Here is a 12,441-nt window from a genome sequence, read left to right as displayed (position 1 = left end):
CAAGGCCGCAGTTGCGCTCTGTCTCGTGGAGGTGCTATGAACTGGAATCAGCCAACAGCAATGGTTTGCAACGGCGAATGGGCAAGTCAGGGATCTCTTTTGTGCTGGCGTTGCCTTGCAATGCTTGGCAGTTTGATTGCCTTGCAGACTGCTACGGGGAAGGAGAGGGCAGCTAAGAAGGGGCGGTTTGTGCCTCGTGTGGAAGTGGAGTAAATGAACTTCTTCCTGCACGCTTTTCCCTAGGTACCCCTCCCTCCCCCAACTCCAACCTTGTTTTTGTGTGCTCACAAGTGAGTACGTTGGTCAAAGTCCTTTAAACAACCCTGCTATTGGTAGGTGGTGTTGAGTTGGTTCTGCCTCATAGCAACCCAAAATACAACAGAATGAAGCATGGCTGGGACCTGCGCCTCCTCACAATTGCTATGCGTGGGCCCGTTGTTGCAGCTCCATATCAAGCCGTCTCATCTACAGCCGCCCTCTTGCTTCATGGCCCTCAGCTTTAGCAAGCATTATGTCCTTCTCCGGGCCCCGATTTCTCCTAATACATGTCCGAAGGATTGAGAAGGAGTCTCACCTTCTTGCCTCTAAGGGACATTTGGAAGGAGAAAGATCTGTTTGCTCTTTGGGAAGTCGATGGTACTTTTAATATTCTTTGCCAACGCTGTAGTTCAAATGCTTCCATTTTTCTCTGGATTTTTTTTTTTTCATTGCTCAGCTTCCTTTAAGGACCCCCTCCTATCCATCGCCCCACAGGCAGGTGCAGGCGGCGGGCCAGAGGCAGGCCGTTCACTTGAAGATCTTGCCCTGGTTGAAGGCTTTGCCCGTGCGCTGGAAGGCCCCCTCCCAGGAGCAGTACTCTTGGACCAGCGTCTTTGTCTCCTCACTGCCAGGATCCAGTTTCCGCCATGTGTACGACTCATAGTCCACCTGCCAATCTGGATTCAGCGGAAAGACAAGCTCTTGGCCTCTGAAGACCCAAACCCCCGAAATGGAGCTGCTGTTGTTGGTTCCAAAGAGGATAACGCTGGCGAAGGCATTCTTCCTCAGCTTGTCCAATCGCTGGAACATTCCAGTGATGAGGTTTCAGCTCATGAATGTCTGGCTCAGCTCCTCGGGGAAGCGGTACTCGGCGTACCACAGGGACCAGCCTTCCTTGTCAAAGTGCTCCCAGAAATGCGGCAGCGCCACCGAGAGGGTGTCCTCGCTGGAGTACTTGCGCTTGAACTCGTCCAGCACGAAGGGACTCTTGGGCAGGTGAGCAAAGGGGGTCCTTGGCCTTGGGCTCAGCGGCCAGCGCCTGTTCGCATTCGTCCATCTCCTCCTCAGGGGCAGGAGCCACGGCCTTCTTCTCTTCCTTCCGCTCCGCCGGGGCCTTCTGCTTCTCCTCCCGGGGTGCCTTCTCTTTCCGAGGGGTGTCCTTCTTGGGCTGGATCTCAGCAAACTTTTTTAGCGTCAAACTGTGCCATCTTCTCACAGAGCTTCACCTCCCCCAAGACAGCCCGGAACTGGGGCTGGTGAATGCAGGTGAGGAACCAGCGGTTGGTATTGGGGAAGGCCTGGCGGAAAGAAGGCTCTAGGACCTGTTTGTAGAGCCACAAGAGGGTGCAGACGACTGTGATGTCAGCCAGGGTCACTCGGTCACCCACCAGGAAAGTCCTGCTTTTCAACTGGGCATCCAGCAGGCCCAGGATTCGCCGTAGCTCCTCCTTGGCGTTCTCGGTGGCCTGTTTGTTGTGATGCATGATGCCCAAGGTGGGGAACACCCAGGAACTGGCTGGGGGAACGATGTCGCTGTCCGCGAAGCTCACCCACTGCACCACCTGGGCTGCTGCCTCTGGGGTTCTTCCCCGTAGCTCCTTGTTGCTCACATAGTAGGCAATGGCATTGCTCTCAAACACACAGAAGCCATCATCACCTTCGAACCCCGGGACCTTGCCAGCAGGGAATTTTCGGAGAAATTCAGGGGTGCGGTTGGTTTGGCCGAAGTGGAACTGGGGTGGTGTGGACAGCACGCGGATCTGAGCCCCATTGTACTGAGCAGCGATGAGGGCCTTGCAGGCCCGCCAGTTTTCTGGATATGTGTACAGGGTCCCAGCCGCCATGGTGATTCTGCAGAGAAAGGGCTCTCTGGAATTTCTTATTCAATGTCCAGCTTTCACAAGAAATTGGAAATACCATGGCTTGGGTCAGACACACCTTCATCCTCAAAGTAACACCCTTGCTTTTCAACACTTTAAAGAGGTCTTGTGCAGCCCACTTACCTAATGCGATACTTTCGTTTGATCTCTGGACTGCTGCTTCCATGAGCATTCATTGTGGATCCAAGCAAGATGATATCTTGGACAACATTAATCTTTCCTCCATAGCCAATGATGTCCTACTGTTCTAGTTGTGAGGATTTTTCCTTTCTTCATGTGAGTTGTAGTCCATATCGATGGCTGCCATCGTTGATCTTCATCAGCGAGTACTTCCAGTCCTCCTCACTTTTAGAAGCAAGATTGTGTTATCTGGGTAATGCAGGTGGTTAATAAGCTTTCCTGCGATCCTGATGCCTCATTTGTAGCCATCAAACTCAGCTTCTCTGATTATTTGCTCAGGAGACAAAATGAGTAAGTCTGGTCAGAGGACACAATCCTGACACACACCTTTCCTGATTTTAAACCAGGTGGTCTTCCCTCGTTCTGTTTGCACAATCACCCCTTGATCCATGTACAGGTTCCGAAGGAACACAATGAAATGTTTTGGGATTTCCATTCTTCTCAAGGCTATCCATACTTTGTGGTGATCTCCACAGTCAAATGCTTTGGTATGGTCAATAAAGCAGAAGCAAAATCTTTCTAGTATTCTCTACCTTCAGCCAAGGTGCATCTTATATCAGCCACCATATCCCTTGCTCCATTCCTGGTTCTGAATCCAGCCTGAACCTCTGGGAGCTCCCTGTCAATGCATTGCTGCCACTGTTGTTGGATGATCTTCAGCAAAATTTTACCTGCATGCGATATAAGTGATACCTTCCTTTAATTTGAATAGTCGACGGGGTCACCTTCCTTTGAAATAGGTACAAATCTGGATCTCTTCCTTTCTGTGGGCCAAGTAGCTCTCGCTGACGTTCCTCAGCACAGACCTGTGAGTGCTTTCAGCGCTTCCCCAGCTTGTGAAAACATTTCAGTGGGTGGGCCTTCAGTGCCTGGAGCCTCGTTTTTGGTTAATACATTCAGCGGAACTTGGACTTCTTCCTTCAGAACCCTTAGTTCTTGCTCATATGCTACCTCTTGAAATGGTTGAATGTTGACTGGTTCTTTTGATACTTGGGCAATAGTATGTTACTTTGGTGACTCAGTGAAATTGGATATCTTCCAAATAAGACTCAAAAAGCAACGAAATAAAAAGAATAAATGAATCTCATTAAAATCAGTAGAACACAGTTAAGAAGAACAAAAAATATAGAGAAAAGGAAAGAGATGACAGAAGTCAGAACAATGCAATTACATTAAAATAGCCAAGCTTTGGTGGCAACCTGGTTACACCTGGAACTGCTAATTGCAGGATCAGCAGTTTGATAACATCAGTTGCTCTACCAGAGAAAGATGAGGCTCTTTACTCCCAGAAACACTTACAGTCTCTCAGAAACCCACAGGGGGCGTTCTACCCTGTTCCACTGGGCTGGCATGAGTTGGAATGGACAAGATGACAATGAGTTTGGTTTTTCTTAGTATTGAACAGTCAGTCTGGTCTGGTAAAGAGACTGGTGTCAATGAGCCACACTTTATCCGCTCCAGGTAAGTACAGGATACGTCACTTGACCAGAGGGCACCTCACAGCAGCTGGGAACAATCGATGGGGCAGAGAGGGTGGAGGCTGCCTGCTGAGCGGCAGCCATGCGGATGTGGGGTGCGGTCCCCAGGAGAGGGAGGCAGCCCTGCCAGAGGGCCGTGGCTCATGGAAGGGAGACACAGCACAGGAGAGGAGAGAGGGAACAGACATGTTTGAGGGAACAGAGGTGCATGTCTGTTGAGGAGTGGATGGGAGGGCTGAACCCCAGATGGGGCAGGGAGAGACTGAGGATGCTCTTGAGAGCATTCAGAGGGGAGAGTCTTAAGTGGGGTACAGTGGGTGGGCAGAATTGACCTGGGGTGTCTGGAGGTACTACGGGAACCCAGGTCAGAACTCGTAGGACACTGGGACACTGAATCCTTGATCTTCGGGTTGCACATCCTACTTCAGAGGTGCATCGGTGAGACACCTTATGTGAACCTACTGGATGAACTGGACTCAATATCAGACACACTTGTATCATCAGGACTTAGGCCAGAAAACACTTGGTGTCCGAGGAAACAGAAGAAAGTCGTACCAAGAGCGATGGACTGTTGGTTGGCGGACAAACAAGGTTTGGCTACACCAATGCCCTGTATGTTGTATTAAGATATGTATTATTGTGGTAACCCAGTGACTGCCACTCTGTTATATTGTGCTTATGCATATTAATATTAGGGTGTATCTCACAGGGGTGGCCCCATAGGGGGGGGTCACCCGCTTGAAGTTGTTACTGGTTTCTCTGTTTATTGGTAATGAAACTGAGGGAAGTTGAACCTATAGGGAAACAGAATACAACCAGGGTTTGCAGGCAGGGGTGCTATAGAAGTGGGGAAATAAGAAGGAGCTGATGTCAAGAAGCCCAGGAAGGAAAAGTATGTTTGGGAACCGATTACAAAAGCAATTGTACAAACATGTTTGACAGGATTGAACTATGGACGGAGATGGCATATGTATTAGCTCCCAAGGTACAGCAAAGTAAACAAAAAAAAAAAAAACCCACATAGAGCCAAGCATGAGTTTTGGGTTTGCACTAAATATTAGTTCTTACATCATGGCCCTGCTCGATTTAACTTCATGAAATGATCACTGCAGATAAGGGTACTACAGCGAAGTGTGATGAGGAAAGTAGATGGTGCCTGGTTAGCAATCAGAATAGTGTCTGAGGTCTTAAAGGCTAGTATTCAAACAAGCAGCCATCTGAGCTAGGAGTCAACTAAGTCCTCCCGGAGGAAGCACACCAGCTTGTGTGGTTCAAAGACGCTAATGACAGTATTCAAGTTCGGTGAAGAGATAAGTATCAGAGCGAAAGTTATGAACACCCAATTTGTAGAAGGCTATGGAGGCCAGTAGGAGCCAAAATCCCATCTGCAGAGCATCTAGTCAGAGTGAACGGCTGGCAGACCCACTCTGGGCAAAGGCAAGCGTTTTATGATCAGGCAGAGACCATTGTAATCTTGATCATGCTGGATTGAACTTGATACTTGGCCAGTTGATCCCCCTACAGACTGACATTGAATTTGTACTGGGGGCAAGTATCCCTTATCTGTTCCATGGAAGACATTTCTGCCCTGCCCTTTGAATGCTGATGAGAGTCTTTTCCTCCTTAGGCAGTATGTGTAGTTTTGTCTTTATTATACTTTACCACCTGGCTACAATTTTGTTTTTTATTGTTTTCTGTTGGGTTTCCCAGCTGTGAAGCACAGGAGTGGATGCATAGTGAGAATAATTGATAAAAGGTGTTACAGGGATTGAAGGTTGGGGGATGGGTGATAGGGAGGGAAAGGGGATTTCGGGAGTAAACAATGAAGGTGGCAGGGGAGAGAGAGCACTAGGACTGATTGTGATTGCAGGACTCATGTTAAAGGTGATTTAGCCAATGGGGAGGAGGCTGTAAGATTGGTGTGGTGGTGGTGGTTATACCTTGATATGATTGAATGATTGACTGATTTAATTGTATGATATGTAAATTATGTGCCAATAGAACTGTTGGAAAAAAAGGAAAAATTCTTGGGATTAGTAATTAAATGAACAAAACAACAACAATGATATTAAAACAATATAGTCAACTTCAGGGGATGGGGGAAAGCTCTTTATAATAATAAGAAAAAATAAAAACACAGAGCTAGCTGTATGTAATTTACCAAGGATAAATCTACAATATAACTATGCAAAAATATTTAAAACAGAAGGATAGAAAAACATACCATTTAAATAACTAGCCAAAAGAAGCTCATTCAACTATATTAATATCAAGCAACATGGGCCTTAAAGACAAAAAGTATTACAACAAACCCAGCCTTACAAAAGATACTCGCCGACTCAGTATGGGCAGAACAACACTCACCAAGCACAAATAAGAGACCAGCACATAGAACAACCTCACCCAGAGCACAACAAAGAGAAAACAGACCCCAAGATAGCAATGGCTTAAGGATGGAAAGAAGTCAAGAATGATACACACACAAAACACACACTAATGAGAAAGGAAAGTAGGAAAACTCCCAACACAAAAAGTATAAAAAGGCACCACAGAGTCCGCACATGGAGATAATAACCCTGAATATCAATGGCCTGAACTCAGGCATTAAAAGACTGAGACTAGCAGAATGGCTTAGAAAACACAACCCATCAATTTGCTGCCTACAGGAGACACATCTCAAGGCTACAGACAAAAATAGGCTGAGAATCAAAGGCTGGAGAAGGACCTACCAAGCAAACAGCAATACAAAAAAAGCAGGGGTTGCAATCCTTATCTCGGATAAAATTGACCTCAAAGTGCAAACCATAAAAAGAGATAAGGAGGGACACTATATAATGCTCAAGGGAATGATAGACAATGAACCACTAAGCATTGTAAACATATATTCCCCGAATGAGAGACCAGCTCAATACGTGAACCAAACACTCCAAAAGATTAAGAAAGAAATCACAGACTCGACAATTATAGTGGGTGACTTCAACACACCACTCACTGAGAAAGATAGATCACAGGGAAAGAAACTCAACAAGGAGACTAGAGAGCTAAACTCCACAATTAGACAATTTGACCTAATAGATATTTACAGAGCTTTTCATCCAAATACAAAAAATTTCACAGTCTTTTCAAGTCCCCATGGCACATATTCGAAGATAGACCACATACTGGGGCATAAGGCAAATCTACATAAATTTAAGCACATTGAAATAATACAGACCTCTCTCTCTGACCACTGTGCCATAAGACTGGAAATCAACAAAAGGAAGACAAAGAAAATAAGAGCAAATAATTGGAGGATGAATAACTCTCTACTGCAAAAGGAGTGCATACTGGTGCAGATCCGAGACAAAATCAGGAAATTTCTCGAAACCAACAAAAATGAGCACACGACGTACCAAAACTTATGGGACACAGCAAAGGCAGTCATCAGAGGAAGGTTCATAGCAATACAAGCACATCTGAGAAAGGAAGAGAGACTCATGACGGATACGCTGACACAAAATTTACAAAAACTAGAGCTGAGTCAGCAGGACAACCCTACTAATAGCAAAATAAAAGAAATTATAAAAATCAGGGCTGAGACTCAGGAGAGGAAAAATAAAAAAACTGGAAAAAAATTAATATCGCTAAAAGTTGGTTCTTTGAAAAGATAAACAGGATCGATAGACCATTGGCAAACCTAACCAAAGAAAGGAGGGAACAAATCTCAATAGCAAGAATAAGGGATGAAAGAGGGGTCATTACAACAGACCCTAATGAAATCAAAAAGATATTTACACAATACTATGAAGGATTGTACTCCAATGAATTCAACAATTTGGAAGACATGGACGAATTCCTGGAAAAACAATCCCTCCCTAGACTATCCTCAGTGGACATCAAGAATCTCAACAGACCCATAGCAATAGAAGAAACAGAAAAGGTTATCAAGGGATTACCAACAAAAAAATCCCCTGGACCAGATGGATACACTGGAGAAGTCTATCAAGCATTCAGGGAAGAACTAATACCAATCCTACACAAACTTTTCCAGAACATAGAAAAAGATGGCAAACTCCCAAACTCCTTCTATGAAGCTAGTATAACTCTGATACCCAAACCGGGCAAGGATCCCACAAGAATCGAGAACTACAGACCGATATCCCTAATGAACATTGATGCAAAAATCCTTAACAAAATACTAGCCAACAGAATACAAAAGTATATAAAACAAATAATTCACCATGACCAAGTGGGATTCATACCAGGGATGCAGGGATGGTTCAACATACGAAAGACCATTAGTATTATTCGTCACATTGACATGAACAAGTATAAGGATCACATGATAATATCAATAGATGCAGAAAAAGCATTCGACAACATCCAACACCAATTCCTGTTTAAGACACTAGCGAAAATAGGAATGGAAGGAAAGTTCCTCAAGACAATACAAGCTATATATGAAAAACCAACAGCCAAAGTCATAGTCAATGGAGAAAAGACTAACACAATCCCACTGAAAAAGGGAACCAGACTAGGATGCCCCTTGTCTCCACTCCTATTTAATATTGTGCTGGAGGTTTTAGCTAACAGCATAAGGCAAAGAAGTGACATCAAAGGTATTCGTCTAGGGAAGGAAGAGGTGAAACTATCGTTATTTGCAGATGATATGATTTTATATATGGAAAATCCCAAAAGTTCCACAAGGGGAGTACTGGAAGCAATAGAGGAGTTTGGCAGAGTGGCAGGATACAAGATCAACAAACAGAAGCCCATCGGACTGTTATACACATCAGATAAGACCACAGAAGAAGAGATCAAAAAGGTGGTACCCTTCACAATAGCCAAACACAAACTGAAATATCTAGGGATACACTTGACTGAAAAAACAAAAGATCTATATAGGGAAAACTATAGAACACTATTACAAGAAACCAAGAGCGACCTCAACAAATGGAAGAATATTCCATGCTCTTGGATTGGGAGACTTAATATAGCTAAGATGTCAGTTCTGCCAAAGGTACTATATAAGTTTAATGCTATCCCGATACAATTACCATCATCTTTCTTCAAAGAAATGGAAAAACTGATTACCAACTTCATATGGAGAGGGAAGAAGCCCAGAATTAGCAGAGAACTCCTCAAGAAGAAGGACACCGTGGGAGGGCTTGCTTTACCTGACTTTGGCACATACTATGCAGCCACAGTTCTCAAAACTGCATGGTATTGGTACAATGACAGATACTCAGACCAATGGAAAAAAACTGAAAACCCAGAAATAAAAGCATCAGCATACACACAGCTGATCTATGACAAGGGCCCCAAAAATATCAAATGGGAAGCAGATGCCCTCTTTAACAAGTGGTGCTGGAAAAAATGGATATCCACATGCAGAAAAATGAAGCAAGACCCTTATCTCACTCCATGCACAAGAATAAACTCAAGGTGGATCACAGATCTTGAAGTTAAACCCCAAACTATTAGGGCCATCAATGAGGGAATTGGGACCAACTTGAGAACTTTGGTGCAGGGAATACACAGGCTATCAGAAATAGGGAAGGACACAAACACAGAGGAGGCACAAATCGACAAATGGGATATACTGAAGATAAAACACTTGTGTACATCTAAAGAATTCACCAAGAGAGTAATAAGAGAGTCCACAGACTGGGAAAACATCTTTAGCAATGACACATCAGACAAAGGCCTTATTACTAAAATCTACAGTACTCTGCTAGCTTCCAAAAAGAAAAAAACCAATAGCCCACTTGAAAGGTGGGCAAAGGACTTGAACAGAAGTTTCACAGGGGCAGAAATCTGAATGGCCAACAAACATATGAGAAAATGTTCCCGATCTTTAGCCATAAGAGAAATGCAAATTAAAACAACAATGAGGTACCACCTGACACCCTCAAAGGTAGCCCAATTCAAAAAATCAGAAAGCAACAAGTGTTGGAGGGGCTGTGGGGAGACAGGAACTCTCATCCACTGCTGGTGGGACTGTAAGTATGTACAGCCACTATGAAAATCAATCTGGCGATACCTAAAACAGATGGAAATAGAGTTACCATATGACCCAGCAATCCCCCTACTGGGCATATACCCAGAAGAGGCAAGAAACAAACCAAGACCAGACATCTGTGCTCCAATGTTCATTGCGGCACAGTTCACAATTGCAAGGAGTTGGAAGCAACCCAAATTTCCATCAACTGACGATTGGATTAAAAAACTGTGGTATATACATACAATGGAATACTAAGCATCACTAAAAAGCAGTGATGAACATATGAGGCACATAGCGGCATGGGAAGAACTGGAGGAAATCATGCTAAGCAAAGTAAGTCAGGCACAAAAGGACAAGTACAACATGAGTCCGCTGAGGTAAGAATTTAAAATTTTTTTTTAAAAAAGCAAAAGTGGCATAGGGAAAAAAGCTACTGTATACAAACATTTTAGGGGTGAAGACGGTGTAGTATGGAAGAGACCAGACCAAAACCAGGGATGTACATGGTAGACAATGGTGGAGAAGGTGGGGAAAGTAAAACAAAAGGATGAATACAAGGAAGAAAAGGGTAGTGGGGTCATGGGGCATTAATCCGCCCAATGGGAGGGTATTGTTTACATATCCACAGGGAAAGTGGGACCAGACTTCAACCCAGTGTCGCAAGGTGTGAATGCAATATCCCGGCGTGGAGGAGGGAACCAGTGGAGACGTCTGGGAGGCTGGCCCCAGCACCATAAATTAAGTGGATTCCTGCCCTTCCCTGAAAAGAATTTGTTCCAAAGGACATTGACTCTGCAACTCCGGGAGATGGACATATTTGATCAGAGCACACGGGAGCAGATGAAGGGGCAGGAGGAGAGAGCCTGGCCCACCAGGCCGTGATGATGATGTTCCTGAGTGGAGCAGCCAGTCCACAGAGAGAACAACATGGCTGGCCCTACTATGAGACATGATGCCCCTCAGTGACTAAGGGCGATACAGGGGACAGCACCGGAGACACAGTGTGGGAATTGCACCTGACCTGATCCCACCACACCGAGGCAAATCACTGGGGGAGTGCAGCAGAACAGCAAGGGAATGGAGTGGTAAGGTCCCTAGGGAATGCTGAAAGTGGACTTTGGGGCCAGGGCGTGGTGCCCCAACAGACTGGACTGGAAAACGCTCCTAAGGGCCAACAAACGATCCCTGAACTAACTACAAGCTTTTCTCTTGTGAACTGTTTTGTTCTGTTCTTTGTCAGTGGTTTGTTTTTGTTGTTTTGTTGTCTGGTTGTATACTGTTGCTTTGTTTTCCTCTGTCTTGTTTTCGTGCATGTTAGTGACTCCACAGGTATGTCTGAATAGGACAGGCTAGATGAACTATCTGGAGGAAAAACAACGGGACCGACAGTTCCGGGGGGACTTGGGGTGGGGGGGTAGGGGGGGAAGGAAGTGGTGTTAACAAACCCAGGGACAAGGGAAAAACATGGGACCCCAAATGGTAGAGAAGGGGGAGTGGCAGGCATGGTGGGAAGTGATCAAGGGTAAGGTTGCTTAGAGAAGAGGTATACTCTAGCCCAGGTGGCGATGAAGCATGGTAGTAGGGCAGGAGGAAAGTCAAGGGAGATGGAGGAAAGAGCTAGGAGTCAAAGGGCATTCATGGAGGTCTAGACAAAGACATGTACATGCAAATATATATAGGAGGATGGGGAAATAGATCTATGTGTCTATATTTATAGGTCAAGTATTAAGGTGGCGGAAGGACCTTGGGCCTCTACTCAAACACTCCCTCAATGCATGAATACCTTCTTTTATTAAATTGGGACTCTATGATGCTCACTCTCCCGACACAACGGCTGGAGCCAAAGTGGGTGAACAAGTAAATGTGGTGAAGAAAGCTGATGGTGCCCGGCTATCAAAAGAGATAGTGACTGGGGTCTTAAAGGCTTGAAGATAAACAAGCGGCCATCTAGCTCAGAAGCAACAAAGTCCACATGGAAGTGATCGAGTGGTCCCAGTGGGATCAGTTACCAGGCATCAAAGAACAAAAAATCATATCATTGACTGCACACCTCCATGATAGGATTGCTGAAGACAAATGGGTGCATAAGCAAATGTGGTGAAGAAAGCTGATGGTGCCCGGCTATCAAAAGAGATAGTGTCTGGGGTCTTAAAGGCTTGAAGGTGAACAAGCGGCCATCTAGCTCAGAAGCAAAAAAGCCCACATGGAAGAATCACACCGGCCAGTGCGATCACGAGGTGCCAAGGGACCAGGTATAAGGCATCATGCAAAAAAAACAACAACGATATAAGTGTGTGTATATATGTGTATATGTATATGTATATGTATATATATACCATATTAAATGAAGGGGGAAGTGCAGAGTGGAGACCCAAGGCCCAAGTGTCGGCCAATGGAGAGCCCCTCATAGAGGCGTTTAGGAGAGGAGATGGGTTAATTAGGGTGCGAGGTAGTACCGATGGGGAACACAGCTTTCCCCCAGATCCTGGATGCTTCCTCCCCCCAACTACCATGATCCGAATTCTACCTTGCAGGCCTGGATAGGACAGAGGCTGTACACTGGTGCATATGAGGGCTGGAGGTACAGGGAATCCAGGGTGGATGATACCTTCAGGACCAAGGGTGTGAGGGACGATGCTGGGAGAGTGGAGGGTGAGTGGGT

The 12,441-nt window shown here is 45.3% G+C and overlaps 1 pseudogene; it reads right to left on the bottom strand.

The window, feature by feature from the left end:
* Positions 1–786: 786 nt before the first annotated feature.
* LOC142460839 (elongation factor 1-gamma pseudogene) lies at positions 787–2,102 on the bottom strand (annotated as a pseudogene).
* Positions 2,103–12,441: the final 10,339 nt, after the last annotated feature.

Source organism: Tenrec ecaudatus, chromosome 11, assembly GCF_050624435.1.
Source record: "Tenrec ecaudatus isolate mTenEca1 chromosome 11, mTenEca1.hap1, whole genome shotgun sequence".
NCBI classification, from domain to species: domain Eukaryota; kingdom Metazoa; phylum Chordata; class Mammalia; order Afrosoricida; family Tenrecidae; genus Tenrec; species Tenrec ecaudatus.
This window is presented reverse-complemented; position numbering and strand designations above follow the sequence as displayed.